At 46.8% G+C, this 24,857-nt stretch overlaps 1 protein-coding gene across 2 annotated transcripts in view; it reads left to right on the forward strand.

The window, feature by feature from the left end:
- Positions 1-24,857, forward strand: part of LOC137630515 (uncharacterized) — a 155,328-nt gene that overhangs the window by 12,374 nt on the left and 118,097 nt on the right. For both annotated transcript variants that reach the window (XM_068362023.1, XM_068362024.1), the window contains exon 2: positions 15,433-15,555. The gene's annotated coding sequence lies outside the window, so the exon portion shown is untranslated. The remainder of the gene's footprint in view (positions 1-15,432; positions 15,556-24,857) is intronic.

Here is a 24,857-nt window from a genome sequence, read left to right on the forward strand (position 1 = left end):
AGGATCCCAAAGCTACCACAGGTGAACCTACCTATTCCAGGGACTCCTCCCAGGGTTCCTTCAGTCCCTTTCCCTTTAAGGGGTATGTCTGACAGTGCGTCTGTCAGCCAATAACCCTGGTTCGGTGCCCTGATCAGAGCTGTAACTCAGGCTTTCAAGCCTGTCCTCTCTGAATTGGGACACGGAACCATGGCTTCTTCTACCTCTAGACGCGGTCACTTCCCCGAGGGCGAAGCTGACTCCAGGCAGACCTTCGAGGCAAATTCCTTCAATTCCTCGGACTGCCTCTCCTTCCCTTTCAGACGAAGATTTCCCGTCTCTAAGGGAATCACGCGAGGAGAGACTTTCCCCCATGGCACCAATGGAGGAAACCTCTCTTCGCACTGAGAGTTCCACACAGTCAGGTATTGGAAGGAATGTGCCACCCTCTTCAATGTTGGAGTCTTACATCCTTCCCAGGAAGGAATCCAAAGACTCCAAAACATTGCCTAAGTCCTCCACTAGGGCTAGGATGGAGCCAGCTAGCCACTCTGGGAATGTCTGCGATTCTCCCCAAGAAGAGCCTTCGGGGATAGAAGGAGACTTCGCTGCAAGTCCTACAACAGGAGGAGACCAGCAAGAGTCAGAACACGCATTTTAGCAAGTTCTGACTCTAATGAGGGCTCTCAACGGGTTTTCCGACCCAGAGATTCCTCCTCGAGAGGGCAAAGACACGGTCTTAGACCACGTCTTTGGTACTCAAAAGCCCTCTAAGACCAGTGCAGCCCTGCCCTGGTCTCAAGGGGTAAAGAGTACCAGGGACAAGATCTCCCAGCAGCTCTCCGAGATGTCCTCCTCCAACCGTTCCGGTATCACCAACAAGCTCCTCCCACCTCTTCCCGTACAGCAGAGGAGGTACTTCGAGATCCTAGAGGAGCCTTGTCTAGCTCTTCCACTTCACCATTCGCTGGAAGAGCTAACCAGGGGGATCCCTCTTGAGAGAGACTCCAACTGGCAGGTCTCCTTCTCGGCAGTCGAGATCCTCAATCAGGAGACGGTCGCGAAGTGTGCTATGCAAGCTACTTCGTGGCTCGATATCTGGTTGGGGACCTTAGGTATCTTGATACGTTCTGAGGATTTCTCCAAGGAACGTACCTGGAAAGTTATGGAAACCTTCCTTCTCTCAGGTACTCGCAGGATCGAGTTTCTGGCCCACCAAGTCTCGAACTTGTGGGCAAATACCATCCTGAAACGTCGGGATGCAGTAGCTGAGATATTTTGGAACGAAGAAGTCATCTAAACGTTCGCCCAGGAACACCAGCATTTCTTCGCCCGCGACGTCTACAGGAGGGAAGTCTGACAGGGTTCCTTCTTCATCCTCTACCCAGAGTAGGGGACGAGGTAAGTCCGTTGCGAGGAAGAAACCAATGGTTCTTCCCCAGGAGTCGTGTTTTCGGGATTCTGGGGTTGTTGATCCTTTACAGGGAAGTGGGGGTCCTATTAGTGAGGGTCCGCAAGACGATGCCCTTGTGCTTGGGGGGCCACGTCTCTTCGGACGACCCTCTGTGGAATAAAGATGTCCCTGTATCTTCACCAGCTTCTTGGATTTATGTTTCAGGCACCTCCGCAGCTGAATGAGCCCCAGGAAAAGAAGATTCGCTGTTGGAAGATCCCCTCGGATGGGGGCCCCCGAGAACTCCCTGTAGGTCACCTTTGAGGGGGGAGGACGGCCTTGGGTCCTGGTTCCAGAATGTTGATCGTCTGACCTCTCTCCCAGCCCCTCCATCAGCAGTTCCCGACGTCTTTCTTCAGCCTTCGACATCTGGAACTCAGAAAATTGTGAAAACGTACGCGCCCGCCTCTCGGATCTGTTACGAGGAGTCGTCGGAGTCCTCGGAGGCAGGCTCATCGTTGTCGTCGGAGGATGAGGCGTGGAGAAGACACCGTCGAAGGATGGACAGATCCAGGAGACGGCGCTCCCCCTCGAGGTCACGCTCTAGGTCACGACATGGGAGGAAGCGGTCAAGGTCCCTGAGGAGGAAAGCCAGGAGGAGCAGTTCACCGCAGTAAGCTCTCAGACTTTATTACTCTCCTGAGCACTGCGGGTTGGCTTCCCGGAGACAGTCCTCCTAGAAGGGCCTCCACCAGCCATAGAGTTGACTCTCGCAAAGACCCAAGGGGCTCTTCGGACAGGCGTAAGGCCTCGAAACAGGCGTCTCAACCCGCCCAGCGGAGGGAGTCGCCTTTTCGGACGGGCAGCCTTGTCGAGTTAGCTCAGCCGAGCAATATAGAGGGAAGGAATGTGCCACCCTCTTCAATGTTGGAGTCTTACATCCTTCCCAGGAAGGAATCCAAAGACTCCAAAACATTGCCTAAGTCCTCCACTAGGGCTAGGATGGAGCCAGCTAGCCACTCAGGGAATGTCTGCGATTCTCCCCAAGAAGAGCCTTCGGGGATAGAAGGAGACTTCGCTGCAAGTCCTACAACAGGAGGAGACCAGCAAGAGTCAGAACACGCATTTTAGCAAGTTCTGACTCTAATGAGGGCTCTCAACGGGTTTTCCGACCCAGAGATTCCTCCTCGAGAGGGCAAAGACACGGTCTTAGACCATGTCTTTGGTACTCAAAAGCCCTCTAAGACCAGTGCAGCCCTGCCCTGGTCTCAAGGGGTAAAGAGTACCAGGGACAAGATCTCCCAGCAGCTCTCCGAGATGTCCTCCTCCAACTGTTCCGGTATCACCAACAAGCTCCTCCCACCTCTTCCCGTACAGCAGAGGAGGTACTTCGAGATCCTAGAGGAGCCTTGTCTAGCTCTTCCACTTCACCATTCGCTGGAAGAGTCCTCGGAGGCAGGCTCATCGTTGTCGTCGGAGGATGAGGCATGGAGAAGACACCGTCGAAGGATGGACAGATCCAGGAGACGGCGCTCCCCCTCGAGGTCACGCTCTAGGTCACGACATGGGAGGAAGCGGTCAAGGTCCCCGAGGAGGAAAGCCAGGAGGAGCAGTTCACCGCAGTAAGCTCGCGGACTTTATTACTCTCCTGAGCACTGCGGGTTGGCTTCCCGGAGACAGTCCTCCTAGAAGGGCCTCCACCAGCCATAGAGTTGACTCTCGCAAAGACCCAAGGGGCTCTTCGGACAGGCGTAAGGCCTCGAAACAGGCGTCTCAACCCGCCCAGCGGAGGGAGTCACCTTTTCGGACGGGCAGCCTTGTCGAGTTAGCTCAGCCGAGCAATATAGAGGGGCGGCTTCCTCCGTCAGGCAAACCCACGGAAGCCTCGCCCCCCTTGAAGAAAGGCAAACGGAGGACGGAGGTTCTCGCTCCCTCCACATTGCCCATCCTGTGTGGGGTGACGGACTCTTTCCCCTGAAACAGACAGAAGAAGTGGTTGAGAAACTTCTGAAATGGAAGGAAGTGGGTATTCCCAGACCTCATGCCATGAGGAGGCCCACTTACAGAAGGCCTCCACCGGATGGACCGTCGACATCTCGAGCCTCCCCTAACTAGGTGAGGAGAGAGGCCCCAGCATCCCTGTGGTCTCAGCCTTCGCAGCCTTCTCGCAGGGGCGCTCCCACAGCCCCAGCCTCCTATAGAACAGCCCACTCAGCTTCCAGGAGAGGACGATCAGGTCGCTCCTCCAGAAGGAGGTAGGGTGAGAGGCCCCCCACTCCTGCCCAAGCCTCAGGTAGGGGGATACCTCAAACAATTTTGGCAAGCATGGAAGAATCACGGTGCAGAACCCTGGACGGTAACAGTGTTGAAAGAGGGGTACAGGCTTCCGTTCCTGGCAAATCCTCCACCTCTTATCCCAGCAAGTCAGGTGGAGAGGTTAGCCCCCAAGGACCCCTTGAAGAGGGAGGCCTTACAAGAAGTAGTCTCCACTATGTTAACGAAAGGGACAATGGAAACGGTACTACAACCGGGTCCAGGGTTCTACAGCCGCCTCTTCCTGGAGGAGAAAGCGATGGGAGGTTGGAGACCAGTCATAGATCTGTCGGTCCTCAACAAGTTTGTGTGCAAGACCAGCTTCAAGATGGACACCCTGAAGTCGGTCCTGGAATCCTTGAGAGAAGGAGACTTCATGATATCCATAGATCTCAAGGACGCCTATTTCCAGATCCCTATTCACCCCTCCAGCAGAAAGTACCTTTGGGTGAAGTGGGATACCCAGGTCTTGCAATTCAAGACTCTTTGCTTCAGCCTGTCAACAGCGCCCCAAATTTCCACGAGAATCTTCATGACTGTCTCCGTATGGGCTCACGAACGGGGAATTCGTCTGATTCGCTACTTGGACGTCTGGTTGCTCCTTTCTTCCTCAGAGGCAATTTTGAAGGAACAAGGCTCGAAGCTACTGCAATTCTGCAAAGTTCTGGGTATCACTATCAACCTGGAGAAGTCGCACCTGTCTCCCTCCACCAGGATGACGTACTTGGGGATGGTTCTAGACTCCCGACTAGTGAATCTTCCCATCAGAGGAAAGGCTGAACAACCTGGACCAGGTCCTCCGTCTCTTCCTATCAGGACAGCCCAGGAGAGCGAAGGATTGGCAGAGATTGATAGGCCATCTAGTTTCATTGGAGAAGCTGGTTCCCCAAGGGAAAATGAAACTCAGGACCATCCAATGGAACCTGAAGGGACTCTGGAACCAGGTAGGTTCACCCTACTAAATAATTCCTGTTCTTCCAGAGACGAGGCAATCCCTGGAGTGGTGGAGGGACCGAGCAAACACCCTCAAGGGGATGCCCTTCGCAGCGGAGCCCCCGGAGATGCTCCTCTTCACGGATGCCTCCAAGGAAGGATAGGGAGTTCACCTTCTCGGGAAGTCAGCAATGGGCTCTTGGACGGAGGTGGAAAAGACTCGGCATATCAACGTCCTGGAGATGAAGGCCATTCAGAAAGCGTGCCTTCAGTTTGTCGGTCTTCTAAGGGGAAACAAAGTGGCGTTAATGTGCGACAACACCACAGTGGTAGCCTACATAAAGAAGCAAGGCGGTCTAAAATCGAAGGAGTTGTGCGATCTCACGTTGGAGATTCTGGATTGGGCCGAGTCGGAACAAGTCGTAATAACAGCAAGATTCATTCCGGGAAAGAGGAATGTCCTAGCCGACGGACTCAGCAGAATGGGCCAGGTGGTGGGGACCGAATGGTCCCTTCACCCAGAAGTAGCAAGACTCATCATCCAAATGTGGGGTTCGCCGATGATGGACCTCTTCGCAACCAGACTGAATGCACAACTCCCCGTATTCTGTTCTCCTGTCCCAGACCCAAAGGCGGCATTGGAAGACGCCTTTCAACACAGGTGGGACAATCTCGACGTATATGCCTTCCCTTCCTTCGCATTGATCAGGCAAGTGCTCAACAGAGTAAGGACGGCTCACAATGTAAGGATGACTTTGGTAGCGCCTTGTTGGGCGGAGAGGGAATGGTTTGCGGATCTAAAAGAGCTAGCGTGCCTTCCCCCGTGGTCTCTGCCAGACAGACCATATCTCCTGAGGCAGCCACACTTCCAAAGGTTCCACGACAATCCCCGATCTCTGCGCCTTCACGCGTGGAGGTTATCCAGCGGCTCCTGAGGAAAGAAGGTTATTCGGCAGGAACAGCTGAAAGAATGTCTCGTTATCTGAGGCACTCATCGGCAGCGGTGTACCAGGCAAAATGGACCACTTTCACGAAATGGTGTGCCTTCAGAAACATCAAGCCCTTAAGAGCCTCGATTGCGGACATTGCAAATTTCCTCGTACACCTCAGGGACGTGGTGGGCATGTCAATTCAAGCCATCAAGGGAGTCCGTGTAGCGTTAGGCCAAGTTTTCCTTCTGAAAGGCATTGTTCTGGGTTCCTCTAGGCACATCTCTATGCTCATCAGGAGCTATGAGCAAACCTGTCCTCCCCATGCCTCCAGGGTGCCGCAATAGGATGTGGCTAGAGTTCTGAAAATGCTGAGTGAGCCACCATTTGAACCTTTGAAGGACATAGTGGATAGAAATCTCACGCTCAAGACGGACTTCTTGTTGGCTTTGGCTTCAGCTAAGAGAGTGGGCGAGATCCATGGTTTGTCCTACGGAGTATCGCATACAAGAGGTAGGCGTGAGATCTCCTTCAAGTTCGTTCCTACGTTTGTGGCTAAAACACAAAATCCAGCTGTCTGGGATCCAAAATTCGAGAGGTTTACTGTTCCAGCAATTCCTCAGTCAGGTAATCCGGAAGATTTGAAGTTGTGTCCAGTCAGGGCCGTAAGGAAATATCTGGAGAGGACTGCCAGTCTCCGGCCTGGTATCAAGAACCTCTTCGTCTCCACGGGCACGGTGAGAAAGCCGGTCTCTAAGAATACAGGTGATCATCAAGGCCTATAGTAGTGCTGGTCTTCCCCTACCAGGTAATCCCAGACCACATGACATTACGGGTATAAGTACCTCTCTTGCCTTTGAGAGAAACATGGCAGTAGCGCAGATCCTCAGAGCAGACACCTGGTTGAACCAATCTACATTCACAGCCCACTACCTCAAGGAATGTTCGAGGAAGTCTCTAGACGGGTTCTCTATTGGGACAGTCATCTCCGCGCTCCAAGCGATTTAACATCCAAAGCCCCAGGTATAATCACGGGTATCAAGACCAAAAAGACACAGGTTCGTTGTCCCTTTTCCCCTTGTCTTCTCTTTTCTCTTCTATCCCCGGAGATTTGACCAAGTAGAGACTGCACAAGACATGACTTCACAGCTTCGTCACTGAACACAACAGCAAGAAATTATTTAAGGGTGAGTACTTGTGTAGTTTTTCCTATGGTTCGTTTTCCGACAACCTTGGCACCTAGTCTCCTATCTAGGTTCACGGCCGTTCTGCTTAGTAGGGTCTAGGTCAGGTAGACACTCCCACCTCCTAAAGTGTAAGTCTCCTAAGAAAGTAGTTCAAGGTAAGTCTCTGTGTTGGAACAAATCACAAATTTTTAGTAATTTGTATTTTTCAATATTTAACTTAGCCGGTGATTATAATAGCTGCAACTCTGTTGCTCGACAGAAAAACTCTATGTAAAAATTCGCCAGCGATCGCTACACAGGTAGGGGGTGTACTCAACAGCGCCATCTGTCGTTCAGATACCCATTACTCATTGTAAACAAAGAACTCAATTTTCTCTCTGTCGGGCTACCGGCAAGACCTACTAATTCGCTGTTGCTAACTGGATTTGTTTTCACAACTATTTGGTGAAGTACACTATTCTAGTTTTGAGCTTTCGCTATGCAGGTGTTTTATCTTCATCTTAAAACTTGAACTCGTTTTGGATAGATTTAATTATGGTGACAGAGAGTATGAACTTTCTTTCACTTTTAAATGGCCGACCCTTCCCTTAGACGGAAGTGTGTTTAGGCTTTTAGTAATTATCTTATCACGTTATAGATTTTCCTATATATATTTTATATCTCTCCGCCTTTATTAGGCCTCTTCGATTAACTTTCCATTTTTTATAAACATATAAAAATAAATTTTAATGCTTTGTTTATATAGAACTTTCCTGAGAGTAGGCGGTCCTAACTTGGAAACCGAAGTTAATCAACGTTGAGCCCTTTATATCGTCTTTAGCTTTTAAAGAGCTAAGGATTTAAAACTTTTTAAATGTAATTTTTTATGAAAGAATTTCTTTGATAGTCTTCGTACTGTTTTCAAAGATGAACTAACGTTTAGTTTTTTATGCTACGCAGTTGTTGACGTTCAGGACGTTCAACATGCGCTCTATCGTTACGATAGAGAGAGAGTGTATCACGGTTTCACTTTGCAGTAAGAGTAAATCGATTCTGACGTTTTGTTCATTCTTTCTTAGCTTAAATGTTTTAAATTCTAATTTAAAGGAACTTTTTATTTGAAAAACCTTTCAGTTTTTTCCTTTAGTCAAATAACATGTTTTTTTTTTGACGATATATAATTGAGCTCTTCTCTTAGGTGCGAAATCAAGAGAGAAAGAGAGAGAGAGATAGAGACTGAGGGAGAGAGAGGAGAGAAAACGTTCCGTTCAAGCGGGTAACGTTGTTCTCGTGTTACTCACGTCCCTAGTCGCTGTACGGGGAGGAAGGATAAAACGTTTTTAGGTTTTTATTCTCGTCCCCAGGCTATGTGCGGTGAGAGATTGAAAACGTAGTTATATGAACTAGTGTTTAGTCTCTTTCCCAGCCACTGATTTTTCTTTTTATCTTAAAATATGTTTTCTGTTTTTTGCTGGTATTATGAGCTTGCATTATACGACTAATTTCGCAATTACTACCTTTTAATGAAGGGTAGAATTGCGTGTTTCAGGTAGAAATAAGTGCAAAACAGAAAATCGAAGTGATAAAGTGATATGCGCAAAGTGTTACAGTGTTGCGTCCGAGGCGCAAAGTGTTACAGTGTTGCGTCCGAGGGTTCGTCTGTTCGTGCCTGTCGTTCACCTAGTCCGGGACCTCTTACAAGCTCCCAAGCCCAGGGGAGAAGTAATGTCAAACGACTTATGGGTTCGAGAGGCCTTGACCAACGAACAGACGTTTTCCCTCTATGGTATCGGGTGTATCTTACCAAGATCTCCCCTACCATAAGACGAGAGAGACGTTGTTTCTCCTCGCCATCCGTAGGCTTTTCGCATAAGAAACCTGTCACAAGGTTTCGGAGCCCTTAAGCGAAAGTCAGTCCTTTCAGGACAGGTCCAGCGTCCTGGTTACAGCCATTAGGACAGCTCTGACCCTATGCAGTCATCGGATAACTGCTCGCCGCCTAACAAAAGCGTAACACAGACTCCGAGAGTCTTTTTTTGTAGGCAAAGTGTTGCGGTCACAGACGTTACCCTCGTCTATTACCACAACCATTTCCGTTGATCCTTAAGGGGTTGTATGGCAAAACATGCAGTATATGCTTTCCTCCCTTATGGAAGACTATTCTGCCGATTAGTCCGTTGAGTCTAGCCGTTTATCTCATCGATATCCTGGCTTTCAGCCAACCTAACGTTCCTTTGTGCTTACTGTTGACGTTGGCGTAGCTTAGTCACGTCAGTCAGGTTGTTTAGAACCACACTCGATGCGGTCTCGTGTGGTTTTTCAGCCGCATTTGGACGTTAGGCCACTTGCTGATGCTCCTGTTGACGTTCAAGACGTTCACTAACAATCGGAGTTGACTTGTTTTGACGCTGTGCGTCAACCTCCGCATTCTAGAGTTGTTTTGACTGCTCAGTCTAGGCAGTCAAAGCAGTCTCGAGTGGACGCTGTGCGTCCTCACGCACCTGTTGTGGTTGACAGTTCAGTTGTTGACAGTTCACAGACTGTCAAGCAGTTACATGACGTTGCGTTCTGGTCCGCTACTAATGCACCAGTAAGAGACTCAGCTTTTATCGGACAAGGTTCCTGTAGATGAGGAAGTTGCTGTTCTCCCTCCTACTGATATTCCCTTGAGGACTCTGTCAGATGGAGAGGAGCCTAAAGCTGCTTAGCCTCCTATGGACTTTAATTAAATCATGATGATTTTTTAAGGATCTTCGTCCGGATCTTTTTGTAACTGCTGCTCCTCGTTCGCCTAAACGTCAGAGCTTACACTAGGCCTAGCTACTTCGAAGCCGTTGTTTTTAAGCTAGTGCTCTCTCGCTCTCCTAGAGAGCGTTACGTTGGCTAGGCGACTGGTTTTTCACCAGGAGGAGTTTGGGGGATACAGCTTTTGCTTTCCCTTCTTTTAAACTGGTTTATAGAGCGAGAGTCTGATATGACACGAGAGAAGTTCTCGGCTTGGGAGTTCATGCCTCTGCCCAGATAGACTTCTCAATTCTGGTAGACTCTCCCTGGCGCCTAGCCAGGAGACGCTCCAAGTTGTTTACAGGTCAACTTCACAGCTGTTGTCGAGCCTTTGAAGTTTTGCTATACTATTATGTCACGCATAACAAGGCTTTCAGGGATGGTAAACGGTTCCGCCTCAGTCGCTAACCCCGTCTGTTGCCACACCTGCTCCCGTAGACCCTAAATGGGCTTTGCTGCAAGACATGCAGTCCAAGCTTGCGTCCTTGATAGAGGACTTAAATGCGGAGAAGAACCTTCTGGCCAACAACCTTCCAACCGGTCGGTTGTGCGCCCTGTTGACGCTGAGGTAACCTACTCGCGTCTGCCAGTTGAGGTGGTTACTCCACCGATGCGACCCAGTGTGGGTTGCCAGCCGCACGTTGACATTAAGCGACGCTCGGAGGTGGTTTTTGACGTTCAGGACGTTCAACAACCAGCAGAGGTGACTTGTTTTGACGCAGTGCGTCAACCTCAGCAACCCGGTAGGGTGTTGACTGCACAACCCAGACGGTCTAGACAGTCTCGGGTTGACGCTGTGCTTCCTTGCGCACTCATGGTTGTTGACAGTTCACAGACTGTGCAGCAGTTCCATGATATTGCGTCCGGCTCCGTCACGCATCCACCAGTGCGACCGGATTCAGCGAGTCAGACGTTGCCCACTCCGTTGCCGTTTCCTCATCAGTTTCGGATGAGGAACCCTCTGATGAGGACGTTGCTGAACAACAAGACGATCAGCCCCCAGCCCTGCTATCCATCCAGAAGATGCTGAAGAAGGAACGCTGCTCAGTCAGGCTGTGGATGAGTCTGGTAGGGACACTGTCATCCGTGGATCAATTTGTGTCACTAGGAAGACTACACCTCCGTCCTCTTCAATACCATCTAGCTTTTCACTGGAAAAAGGACAAGACGCTAGAAGCGGTCTCGATCCCGGTTTCCGAAAAGATAAAGTCTTGTCTGACTTGGTGAAAGGACAATATCAACCTAAGAGAGGGTCTTCCCCTGGCTGTTCAGACTCCCAACCACGTTCTCTTCTCGGACGCATCGGACGTAGGCTGGGGTGCGACATTAGACGGTCGGGAATGCTCGGGGATATGGAACTCGAGTCAAAGGACAATGCATTTCAACTGCAAGGAGCTACTGGCAGTACGTCTGGCCTGGAAAAGCTTCAGGTCTCTCCTTCAAGGCAAAGTGGTGGAGGTGAACTCGGACAACACCACGGCTTTGGCGTACATCTCCAAGCAAGGAGGGACCTACTCTCTGACGTTGTACGAGATCGCAAGGGACCTCCTCACCTGGTCAAAAGGTCTAAACATATCACTAGTAACGAGGTTCATCCAAGGCAACTTGAATGTCATGGCAGATTGTCTCAGTCGGAAGGGACAAATAATTCCAACAGAATGGACCCTCCACAAGGATGTATGCAAGAGACTTTGGGCCACCTGGGGCCAGCCAACCATAGATCTCTTCGCAACCTCGATGACCAAGAGGCTCCCAATATTTTGCTCTCCAATCCCGGACCCAGCAGCAGTTCATATAGATGCCTTTCTCCTAGATTGGTCACATTTAGATCTATATGCATTCCCTCCGTTCAAGATTGTCAACAAGGTACTGCAGAAGTTCGCCTCTCACGAAGGGACAAGGTTGACGCTAGTTGCTCCCCTCTGGCCCGCGAGAGAATGGTTCACCGAGGTACTTCGATGGCTAGTAGACGTTCCCAGAACACTTCCTCTAAGGGTGGACCTTCTACGTCAGCCACACGTAAAGAAGGTACACCAAGGCCTCCACGCTCTTCGTCTGACTGCCTTCAGACTATCGAAAGACTCTCGAGAGCTAGAGGCTTTTCGAAGGAGGCAGCCAGAGCGATTGCTAGAGCAAGGAGAACATCCACCCTTAGAGTCTACCAATCGAAGTGGGAAATCTTCCGAAACTGGTGCAAGTCAGTATCCGTATCCTCGACCAGTACCTCTGTAACTCAAATAGCTGACTTCCTCTTATATCTGAGGAAAGAACGATCTCTTTCAGCTCCCACTATCAAGGGTTACAGAAGCATGTTGGCATCAGTCTTCCGTCACAGAGGCTTAGATCTTTCCAACAATAAAGATCTACAGGACCTCCTTAAGTCTTTTGAGACCACGAAGGAGCGTCGTTTGGTTACACCTGGTTGGAATTTAGACGTGGTACTAAGATTCCTCATGTCAGACAGGTTCGAGCCGCTACAATCAGCCTCCCTGAAAGATCTCACCTTAAAGACTCTTTTCCTGGTATGCTTAGCCACAGCTAAAAGAGTCAGTGAGATTCATGCCTTCAGCAAGAACATCGGATTCTCATCTGAAACGGCTACATGTTCTATACAACTTGGTTTTCTAGCCAAAAACGAGCTGCCTTCTCGACCTTGGCCAAAATCGTTCGATATTCCAAGCTTATCGTATGGTTGGAAATGAACTAGAAAGAGTCTTATGCCCTGTAAGAGCTCTTAAGTTCTATTTAAAACGAACTAAACCTTTACGAGGCCCGTCTGAAGCTTTATGGTGTTCAGTTAAGAAACCATCTTTGCCTATGTCAAAGAATGCTTTATCCTAGTTTATCAGACTGTTAATACGAGAAGCTCATTCCCATCTGAATGAGGAAGACCAAGCTTTGCTGAAGGTAAGGACACACGAAGTTAGAGCTGTCGCAACTTCCGTGGCCTTTAAACAAAATAGATCTCTGCAAAGTATAATCGACGCAACCTATTGGAAAAGCAAGTCAGTGTTCGCGTCTTTTTATCTTAAGGATGTCCAGTCTCTTTACGAGAACTGCTACACTCTGGGACCATTCGTAGCAACGAGTGCAGTAGTGGGTGAGGGCTCAACCACTACAATTCCCTAATTCCATAACCTTTTTAATCTTTCTCTTGAAATGTTTTTATTGTTGTTTTTGGGTTGTCCGGAAGGCTAAGAAGCCTTTCGCATCCTAGTTGATTTGGCGGGTGGTCAAAGTCATTTCTTGAGAAGCGCCTAGATTAGAGGTTTTGATGAGGTCCTGTTGTATGGGTTGCAACCCTTGATACTTCAGCTCCTAGGGGTCGCTCAGCATCCTAAGAGGATCGCGAGGCTCCGTAAGGAAGACGTACTTAAAAAGGCAGAGTAATTGTTCAAGTCGACTTCCTTACCAGGTACCTATTTATTTTGTTTAGTTATTTTGATAACTTCTAAAATGAAATAAAAATTCTTAGCTCATATGATGTAAACATATTTTGCTGGTCTCTACCCACCCCCCTGGGTGTGAATCAGCTATTATAATCACCGGCTAAGTTAAATATTGAAAAATGTTATTTTGATAATAAAATAAATTTTTGAATATACTTACCCTGTGATTATAAATTAAAGGACCCTCCCTTCCTCCCCAATAGAGGCACAGTGGACCGAGGAGAAAATTGAGTTCTTAGTTTACAATGAGTAATGGGTATCTGAACGACAGATGGCGCTGTTGAGTACACCCCCTACCTGTGTAGCGATCGCTGGCGAATTTTTACGTAGAGTTTTTCTGTCGAGCAACAGAGTTGCAGCTATTATAATCACCGGGTAAGTATATTCAAAAATTTATTTTATTATCAAAATAACATTTTTCCTAACATACTTACCGAGAACTACTTTCGGGTAATGGCCCTCCCTTCCTTCCCTGAGTGCCTTTCTGACCCTTAGTAACTGAGGGTCGTGACCCAAGCTAACACACGACCTGGCTCGGGAACATGCGGGACACACAAGTCAGGGACACAAAGGATCGCACTGAGACAAGGAGAGCGTCGAGATGATATCACGACGTGACCAGAGAACTTACTGAGGGTTGAGACCCAAGCTAACACGCGACCTGGTTCGGGACTAGCCTCAGGGCACGTATCCTTCCGCCTGGGGTAATCCTCATAGAAAACGCAAGTAGGGTAAACTACACAAAACTCTGGTCGGTTGAAAGGAGATTCCAGGTACCTCGTAAGAAAGTAGTTCTTGGGAAGTATGTTAGGAAAAATACAAATTACTAAAGCTTTGTGATACTTCCAGCGGGTTATAAGACGTAGAGTGGTATTCACGTCAGGCATGAGGCAGGGCTGCGGTTTACTACATCGTCTGACATCAGCGAAGGCAATGACTAATCGAAAACCACCACTGGGTTTTTTTATAAGGAATGACGTATTTAGACATTTAACATTGACACCTGTCTTCTGGATGAGCACAAACATCCATGTTATCGACTTCATCGAATTTCCGTTGCAGTTCTACCAGATTGTTTCTTGAATAGAGTGGAAGATGGCCTTTATGCTGTGGAGGTTTTATTGGGCCCATATTGACCACTGATTTAAAGGGTCCAGAGGCACCGTTGTATCCAGTTGTTAAAGGCTCAAAAGTGTCGTCATACCTGGTGAGTAGCTCCCTACTTGCTATTGTATGTTGTATGTTACAGGGAAAGTAGTTAGCTGTGTCCACAGGAATAACAAGTGTTCAAAGTGCTGCATTTAGAATTGGAATTTGCTTTAGTGAGTTCAAGTGGGACATCGCCCATGCTTGAAGCTGTCTCTGGTACATAAACTAGATGTACTTGACAAAAATGTTCAGAAGACTTAATGGATTGTGGGTTTTTAGCGTCGTTATGGATGGGAATCTTCCCGGAAACACTGGATATCAGAGACGGTGGAGGCCAAACATTAGGTTCCTGAAATACATTGAAATTGTCACAACGAGGCTCAAGTGCGTAAGTAGGATCTGACAAGACATTGGGAGGTCAGGAGGTCAAGCTCAGTGAAGTCTCCCAGCCAAACAGTAGTGGTATTGGATGAAGCTCTGACGAGGTAAGCACAATGAACTACATGCTGAGTATCCACAGAGTCACATGATCCATACTGGTAAATAGTGCCATCTCGTAGCATAACAAGATGCCTAGTGGGACGAACTGAGATGTCATTTTGTTCCATAAAGGGAGTTCCAGCAAGGATATCCACATCCAGGTTCTCAACGACAAGACCATGTAACTTGAGGCTTTGATTGTTCCATGTCATGTCGAAGCTAACATCCCCTAACACAATTAGGGGAGACGAACTATCAGCCTGGAAACTTGGTGATGGGCAAATCAAGACGTTTTGCAGCTTTTTCTTAATGATACAAATCTTGAGCTCTTTACAGCTTTTTCTTAATGATACAAATCTTGAGCTCTTTACAGCTTTTTCTTAATGATACAAATCTTGAGCTCTTTATACAAATTTGTCCCGCCATCACCTATCCCCCTTAAAGTTTTGCCTGCAATCAAAAGTGAAGAGAGAACACAGGTGTATATGTGAGCGAGGTAGCCGGTACTACCCCCAATCCCCCTCCACTAACTAGTGGGGGGTTAGTTATACCTCGCTAAAAGTCGTATGGCTAGTCTTCCAGGTTTGCTGAAAGTATATTACCGTACTTAATAAAGAGCTCAAGGTTTGTATCTTTAGAATATATAAATTTTTTTTTTTAAATTAGTCATGTCAATCACCAAGTCATCAATATGTAATAATTTAGACATTGATTATTTTAATTGATTGTAGTGGTTTGGTGTTATTTGGCCATTCAGTATTTTTATTCTAGCTTGCTTTAATTCAGTCTATAATATGCTAAATGTACACTATTTCAAAAGATATTATCTTGCTTTATGCAGATCTTGTATTTTTCAGAAGTAGCAGAATATTATGAAAGATTCACTTGCGAAAACCTCAATGCCATTGTACAGTAAAGGGTAAATCAATAAAGAGAAGAGCTACTAGGATGAAAGTCAGCCTGACTGCTGTGTTTATAAGGTTTGTAATGGCAGTGTATGAACTAAAGTAAAAAGTAATTGTAATGTGATAGCAAAAGTGCCTCACAGTTTGTTCCGTAACTGGAATACAAACCTACGCTATTTATTAGAGGTACTGGAACCTAGACATACGATTGCCCTAATATACGAATGTTTTGAGATACATCAGAAAATTTTCGAAAATATATGCTTTGATATACGATATATTTGAGATACGATTTTGCGATGAGTGATAGTTGCATAGGCGACCGATAGATGGCGTTCGGTCTATTTGTTTATTGGTGCTGCATCGTTAACACAATGTGTAGTTCGTTGTATTTTTTGTTATTTTGTCTATTTTATTATTTACCATGGGTCCCAAAGCTAAAGACAAAGCAGGTGATAAGAAAAAACTCAAGAAGATGATCTCGAAAATGCAATAATGCTTCCAAAACGAAATAGAATATTTAGTGAGAGAGAAAAATATCAATGATTTTTCTGGTATCTCTCTCTCTCTCTCTCTCTCTCTCTCTCTCTCTCTCTCTCTCTCTCTCTCTCTCTCTCTCTCTCTCTCTCTCTCTCATAAATGAAATCTCTTTCTTTGCTAAATCTCTTTTGACGCTGTATAATCAAGCACCACAGAGCTAAAAACTATAAGATATCGCGCATGTCTTATTAATAAGGGAGTTATTTGATCCGAAAATTGAGGTTGACGACGGACTAGGCATGGTTGATCAGCTGATTTGAATGTAAACAATGCATAAAATTATAATTTGCTATGTTTTTAATTATAAATACGATACTAAAATTTGAATATTACATTAATTACTATTGGACACAGTTAAGTGAAACGCCAGGGAGAGACAAGGACGAAACAAAATGACAGAGACGAAAGGGGGAGGCGGTAGCATGCGTGCATGTGTTCAGATTGTCTGGACATTTACTAAGCTAAATCTACACTAAATCAAATAAATTAGCAAAATCTGGAAGAAGGCGTTTAAAATGATTTACAGTATAATATAAAAATGACGTATGAATGCTAGAAAAGTGAATATGAATAAAATCGCGAAAAATAAAGAAAACCCAAAGAGTTGGCACGATAGACCCAGACCTGAAAGTGATGAAAGTCAGGAAAGTGAGGCCAAAAAGACCAGACGTGAAGGTGATGACGAGTAAGTGTTTACGTAATTAAAAAAATTTTTTAAGAATTATATTTCGTTGTGGTAAGTAAAATTCCTTTCTTTTTTTTTATTGATTTTATTAACATTTATTATCATTTATCACATTACTATGTTATTTTATCATTTTGTGTGTTATTACGTGTTTGTTTGTGTATAAATTGTGTATATTATATGTAATTTAGCTGTGTTTTGGTGTGGTTTCATAGCGCTAGAATGGCTTAATACATATTACAGTGAACCCTCGTTTATCGCGGTAGATAGGTTCCAGACCCGGCCGCGATAGGTGAAAATCCGCGAAGTAGTGACACTATATTTACCTATTTATTTAACATGTATATTCAGACTTTTAAAACCTTCCCTTGTACGTAGTACTGTTAACAAACTATCCTTTAATGTACAGAACACTTAATGCATGTACTAACGTACCCTAAACTAAAACAGGCACAAATATTAAAGGCGACTTTATATCATGCGTTTCCTGTACACGCCAAAAAGCACGATAAAAAATGGCAACCAATGTTTTGTTTACGTTTATCTCTGATTATAATGAAGAAACAAACGCATTTACACATCTGTGTATAGGTTATTTTTTGCATCGATTATATTGATTATTCAGTACAGTATGTTGATTTGGTTATTACTAATGTTTTACTTAATTTTTCTTAGAACTTCCAAATGAAATGTTTTTCTTTATGACGCCGCCTGAAACGACGGCGTCATAAAGTACGTTCAGTAAACAAACTAAGGAATTTAACGCGCATGATGAAAGTGATAAATAATGATATTTCAGTAAAAGCTTTTATAAAATATGTTATTACAAATATTATTTACCGTATCTATATAAAATCATACATACGTAGCAAAGCAGGAAAACAATCTACGAGAGAGAGAGAGAGAGAGAGAGAGAGAGAGAGAGAGAGAGAGTTGTTTTACATACGTAAATGTAAATTATAAACAAAAAAAATAGCCCCATTTCATATAAAATAGATTACAAATATTTTACTTTATCATATTACAGTAGTCTGTATAATACTGTAAAGTTCAGTACAGTATGTTGTTGTTATAGTCGTGGCGATGAAATTCTCACGAAACAAAAACACGCCATTTGATTACAACAGCTGATTCATTCATCTCTCTCTCTCTCTCTCTCTCTCTCTCTCTCTCTCTCTCTCTCTCTTCGTGTTATACAATACTTACATTTAGATGAAGAAACTAAAATTAGTTTTCTTAGTGTCAATTAAATACGAAACGAAAAAATTAGGCCGAGTCTACATCCATTTCAATCATAGCTAAAAATACGGCATCCGATTTCATCAGCAAACCACTATTTTTTGGGAAATATCATTTTATTCTAGAAAATTGCTACTCTTTAAATAGTTAATTGCACATTAAGAAAGCGTGTACTTTTGTTTTTAAATTTCGGGTGTGTTTTAAAAATCGAGTATTGTTGACTTCTTTTTGTTTTACTTTTGGCTGTGATTAGATCAGCTGTCATCTAGCTGCCGCTCTTGAGTCTGTACGAATACACTAATAAAGTATCGTTTATACCATTTCTTAACTTATTCAAACCGTCTACAGTATACAGTTGATATTACATAAGCACCAATGTGTTATAACCTATCAATTTTCAATATTAATCTTACCCGATGATCATGTAGCTGTCAACTCCGTTGCCCGACAGAAATCTACGGTCGGGATACGCCAGCGATCGCTATCCAGGTGGGGGTGTACACAACAGCGCCATCTGTGAGTAGGTACTCAAGTACTTTTTGTCAACAAGAACTCAATTTTTCCTCTGTCGTGCCGCCGGCAAGACCTACTTGGATACGCAGTTGATTTTGGAGTTATTGTTCACGATTTGGTGATGTATTTGCTCTAAAGTTTAGCCTTCGCTATTCAGGAAGCTTTATCCTTAGCTTAGCAAGCTTTTGGAATTAATTTGGATTATTTGTTAACGAACTTTGCTAGATTTTGGAATCCCCCCTTGACTACTTCTAAATTCAAGATGTCTGACCAGTCCCAAGTTCCTAAGTACAGGCAGTGTAGCGTTAGGACTTGTACTAGGCGTCTTCCGAAGGCCTCTATAGATCCTCACACTGTATGTTCCAATTGTAGGGGTAAATCCTGTCAATTGGAAGATCGATGTGGGGAATGAGCTGGGCTTTCGGAATTCGATTTTAACGAATTCCTTAGATATGCACGTAGGTTAGAGAAGGAGAGAGATAGGAGGAGTTCTTCTCGCTCTGTGGATTTTTCCTCTCCCCATGCCCCTCAACCTTTTCCTTCCCCTGTGGTGGTGACTCCCGAACCTGCTACGAGTGCTCAGCCTGCAATGGCTGATATGTTGTGTGCCATTCAGGCTCTCGGTGACAAGGTGGAGTCATTGGTTAATGACCGTAATCAGCTCTTGGCAGATGTCAGAGAGCTGAAAGCGAAGAGTGCAGTGGGAAGTGTTAGTGCTAGTGATGTGCAAAGTGTCAGTGTCAGTGTTGCGCATGAGGGTACATCTGTGCGTGCCAGTCGTCCTCCCAGTCCGGGACCTCTTGCAAGCTCCCAAGCCCAGGGGAGAAGCAATGTCGAAGGACCAAAGGGTTCGGCAGGCCTTGATCGGCGCACGGATGTATCCTCAGTGGTTGCGGACGTATCTGTTAAGGATCGTCCCATCCACATACAGACGAATGAGCCCTTACATTCCTCGTCTGTGGAAGAAGTTTCCAGGAGGAAACGGTGGACCAAGGTCTCACGACCGCTCAAACGTAAGGTCCCTTCCGAGCGAGTCCAACGGCCCAGGTGTAGCCACTGGGTCAGTTTGGACTCGCCGCAGTCATCTGATGACTGCACACCTCCCAAGAGAGGTAGAGTGGTCCCTCAACAGGCTACTGCTCCGTCTGTTGTTGCTCCAACCACAGTAGACCCTAAGTGGTCCATGCTGCAGACTATGCAGTCTCAGCTTGCGGCATTCATGCAGGAGTATCATGCCGAAAAGGTTAACACCTCTCATGTTAACCTACAACCCGCCGAGGTTGTGCGCTCAGCAGATACTGCGGCTGCCTGCTCCCACACTCCACCTGTGAGAGCTCCTCCACCGATGCGCAGTCCTCCCTGCCAGACGCATGTTCTTGCTGCACCATCTGCTAACATGCGTGAGCTACCGCATCAGGAGTTGCCGGGTTCCAGCACTATGCGGCATTCTCCTCAGCCCATGCAGCATGCTCTGCATACCTTACAGCATGCTCTGCATACCATACCGCATGCTCCTCAACCCACCGCAGCCCCTCCCACACACCAGCCCTCTGCCTTTGTTGTTGCCAGCTCGCAGACCGACCAGCAGCGGCATGATGTTGGATCCGCAGGTACGCATGCACCCGTACTGCCGGATTCAGCCGTTCAGTTGCCACTTACAACTCAGCTTTCGGATGATGGTGTTTCGGATGACGAAGCTGCACATCTGGATGAGCCTCACTCTGATTTTGAAGGGCCCAAGTCTACGCCTCCCTCCTTAGACTTTCGTAAAGTCCTTGCCTTGTTCAGGGACTTGTATCCTGAGCAGTTTGTGTCTGCAACCCCTCGTTCTCCTCCCTCCGAGTTTGCTCTGGGCATGCAGTCTGCTGCGCCTGCCTTCACCAAGCTTGTTCTCGCCAGATCATCTAAGAGAGCTTTGAGGGTTATGGGGGAGTGGTTGCATTCCAAGAAGCAACTGGGAAGGACTTCTTTCGTCTTTCCGCCTCCCAAGCTTGCTTCTAAGTCGAGCGTCTGGTATGCCACGGGAGAGGAACCCGGCTTGGGGGTTCCTGCCTCTGCCCAGGGCGACTTCTCAAGTCTGGTTGACTCTCCCCGCAGGTTGGCTATGAGACGTTCGAAGATTTTCTGGTCCTTTTCCGATTTAGATCATCTGTTGAAGGGAGTCTTTCGTGCCTTCGAGATATTCAACTTCCTCGATTGGTGTTTGGGAGCCTTAAGCAGGAAGACTTCCCCTTCAGATAAGGACTCGGCCATGCTGATCATGTCTAGCATGGACAAAGCAATTCGGGATGGGTCTGGTGAACTTGCGGCTTCGTATGTATCAGGAGTCCTTAAGAAGAGAGAACATCTTTGCTCCTTCTTATCAGCTGGTATCACTCCTTGCCAGAAGTCAGAGTTGTTGTTTGCTCCTCTCTCCAAGTGTCTGTTTCCGGAGGAGCTGATTAAGGGGATGGCTGCCTCACTTATCCAGAAGGATACTCATGATCTTATGGCATCTTCTGCACGTAAGGCTAAAACCTTAACTTCCGTGCCTAGACCCTTCCGCCCTGCAGCAGTTGACACACCTGCTTCTAGGTTCATCCCGCCCTTTCGTGGCAGAGCCTCCAGCAGAGGAGGTACCCGTGCAGACAGTCACCGTGGCAAGTCCAAGAAGGGTTCCAAGTCCGCAAAAGGCAAGTTTTGACTGCCTTCCTCTCCAGACAGCAGTAGGAGCCAGACTCAAGACCTTCTGGCAAGCTTGGGAGAGCAGAGGTGCAGACGCTCAGTCTGTGAAGTGGCTAAGGGAGGGATACAGAATTCCGTTCTGCCGCAGTCCCCCTCTAGCTACGTCTCCCATCAACCTCTCTCCCAACTACAAGGAGAAGGACAAGAGGCTAGCGTTGCAACAAGAGGTGTCGCTCTTGCTACAAAAGGAAGCGGTGGTCATAGTCCGGGATCATCAATCCCCGGGCTTTTACAACCGTCTCTTCCTGGTAGCCAAGAAGACAGGAGGTTGGAGACCGGTGCTGGACGTCAGTGCTCTCAATGCTTTTGTCTCCAAGCAGACGTTCACGATGGAGACGACGAAGTCGGTCCTAGCAGCGGTCAGGCAGGAGGACTGGATGGTCTCGTTAGACCTGAAAGACGCGTACTTTCACGTCCCCATCCATCCAGACTCCCAACCTTTCCTAAGGTTCGTCTTTGGAAAGGTTGTGTACCAGTTCCAAGCCCTGTGCTTTGGCCTAAGCACGGCACCTCTTGTGTTTACCAGACTGATGAGGAATATTGCGAAATTCCTTCACTTGGCAGACATCAGAGCCTCCCTCTATTTAGACGACTGGCTTTTAAGAGCTCCCACAAGTCGTCGCTGTCTGGAGAATCTCAGATGGACTATGGATCTGACCAAGGAACTGGGCCTCCTGGTCAATTTAGAGAAGTCCCAGCTCGTACCATCCCAGACCATTGTCTACCTGGGTATGGAGATTCAGAGTCGAGCTTTTCGGGCTTTTCCGTCGGCCCCAAGGATCAATCAAGCCCTAGAATGCATCCAGAGCATGCTGAGAAGGAACCGATGCTCAGTCAAGCAGTGGATGAGTCTAACAGGGACACTTTCATCGCTGGCCCTGTTCATCGAGTTAGGGAGACTCCACCTCTGCCCCCTTCAGTATCATCTAGCTGCTCACTGGATAAAGGACATGACGCTAGAGACGGTCTCAGTTCCTGTTTCCGAAGAGATGAGGTCTACTCTAACGTGGTGGAAGAACAGCATTCTTCTCAAGGAAGGTCTACCATTGGCTGTTCAGACCCCCAACCACCGTCTCTTCTCGGACGCATCGGACACGGGCTGGGGTGCGACACTGGACGGACAGGAATGCTCGGGCACATGGAATCAGGAGCAAAGGACACTTCACATCAATTGCAAGGAGTTGTTGGCGGTTCATCTGGCCTTGATAAACTTCAAGTCCCTCCAGCTAAACAAGGTGGTGGAGGTGAACTCCGACAACACCACAGCCTTGGCTTACATCTCCAAGCAGGGAGGGACTCATTCGAGGAAGTTGTTCGAGATCGCAAGGGACCTCCTCATTTGGTCAAAAGATCGAAAGCTCACGCTGGTAACGAGGTTCATTCAGGGCGATATGAATGTCATGGCAGATCGCCTCAGCCGGAAGGGTCAGGTCATCCCCATAGAGTGGACCCTTCACAAGAATGTTTGCAGCAGACTATGGGCCCTGTGGGGTCAGCCAACCATAGATCTATTCGCTACCTCGATGACCAAGAGGCTCCCGTTGTATTGTTCTCCGATTCCAGACCCAGCAGCAGTTCACGTGGATGCCTTTGTGCTGGATTGGTCCCATCTCGACCTGTATGCGTTCCCGCCGTTCAAGATTGTCAACAGGGTACTTCAGAAGTTCGCCTCTCACAAAGGGACATGGCTGACGTTGGTTGCTCCCCTCTGGCCCGCGAGAGAATGGTTCACCGAGGTACTGCAATGGCTAGTCGACGTTCCCAGGACTCTTCCTCTAAGAGTGGACCTTCTGCGTCAACCTCACGTAAAGAAGGTACACCCAAACCTCCACGCTCTTCGTCTGACTGCCTTCAGACTATCGAAAGACTCTCAAGAGCTAGAGGCTTTTCGAAGGAGGCAGCCAGAGCGATTGCCAGAGCAAGGAGGACATCCACTCTCAGAGTCTATCAGTCTAAATGGGAAGTCTTCCGAAGCTGGTGCAAGGCCAATGCAGTTTCCTCAACCAGTACCACTGTAACCCAGATTGCTGACTTCCTGTTACATCTAAGGAACGTAAGATCCCTATCAGCTCCTACGATCAAGGGTTACAGAAGTATGTTGGCAGTGGTTTTCCGCCACAGAGGCTTGGATCTTTCCACCAACAAAGATCTACAGGACCTCCTTAGGTCTTTTGAGACCTCAAAGGAACGTCGGTTGTCCACTCCAGGCTGGAATCTAGACGTGGTTTTAAGGTTCCTAATGTCATCAAGATTTGAACCGCTCCAATCAGCCTCTTTTAAGGACCTCACATTAAAAACTCTTCCTCGTGTGCTTAGCAACAGCTAAAAGAGTAAGTGAGATCCACGCCTTCAGCAGGAACATAGGTTTCACATCTGAAACGGCTACATGTTCCTTGCAGCTCGGTTTTTTGGCTAAAAACGAGCTTCCTTCCCGTCCTTGGCCTAAGTCGTTCGAGATCCCAAGCCTGTCCAACTTGGTGGGGAACGAACTAGAGAGAGTACTTTGCCCAGTTAGAGCTCTTAGGTACTATTTAAGAAGGTCAAAGCCATTACGAGGACAATCAGAAGCTTTATGGTGTGCTATCAAGAAGCCTTCTCTACCGATGTCTAAGAACGCAGTTTCTTACTACATCAGGCTTCTGATTAGAGAAGCACATTCTCATCTGAAGGAAGAAGACCTTGCTTTGCTGAAGGTAAGGACACATGAAGTGAGAGCTGTTGCTACTTCAGTGGCCTTCAAACAGAACCGTTCTCTGCAGAGTGTTATGGATGCAACCTATTGGAGAAGCAAGTCAGTGTTCGCATCATTCTATCTCAAAGATGTCCAGTCTCTTTACGAGAACTGCTACACCCTGGGACCATTCGTAGCAGCGAGTGCAGTAGTAGGTGAGGGCTCAGCCACTACATTCCCATAATCCCATAACCTTTTTAACCTTTCTCTTGAATACTTTTTATTGTTGTTCTTTGGGTTGTCGGTCGGCTAAGAAGCCTTCCGCATCCTGGTTGATTTGGCGGGTGGTCAAATTCTTTCTTGAGAAGCGCCTAGGTTAGAGGTTGTGATGAGGTCCTTTAGTATGGGTTGCAGCCCTTTATACTTTAGCACCTAGGAGTCGTTCAGCATCCTAAGAGGACCGCTAGGCTCAGTAAGGAAGACGTACTTAAAAAAGGCAGAGTAATAGTTCAAGTCGACTTCCTTACCAGGTACTTATTTATTTTATGTTTGTTATTTTGAATAACTGATAAAATGAAATACGGGATACTTAGCTTCTTTGTTAACATGTATGCTGGTCTCCACCCACCACCCTGGGTGTGAATCAGCTACATGATCATCGGGTAAGATTAATATTGAAAAATGTATTTTCATTAGTAAAATAAATTTTTGAATATACTTACCCGATGATCATGAATTAAAGAACCCGCCCTTCCTCCCCATAGAGAACCAGTGGACCGAGGAGAAAATTGAGTTCTTGTTGACAAGAAGTACTTGAGTACCTACTCACAGATGGCGCTGTTGTGTACACCCCCACCTGGATAGCGATCGCTGGCGTATCCCGACCGTAGATTTCTGTCGGGCAACGGAGTTGACAGCTACATGATCATCGGGTAAGTATATTCAAAAATTTATTTTACTAATGAAAATAACATTTTTTTTTGTTTATTACATTTAAACCCTCTC

Source organism: Palaemon carinicauda, chromosome 38 (assembly GCF_036898095.1).
Source record: "Palaemon carinicauda isolate YSFRI2023 chromosome 38, ASM3689809v2, whole genome shotgun sequence".
NCBI lineage: Eukaryota > Metazoa > Arthropoda > Malacostraca > Decapoda > Palaemonidae > Palaemon > Palaemon carinicauda.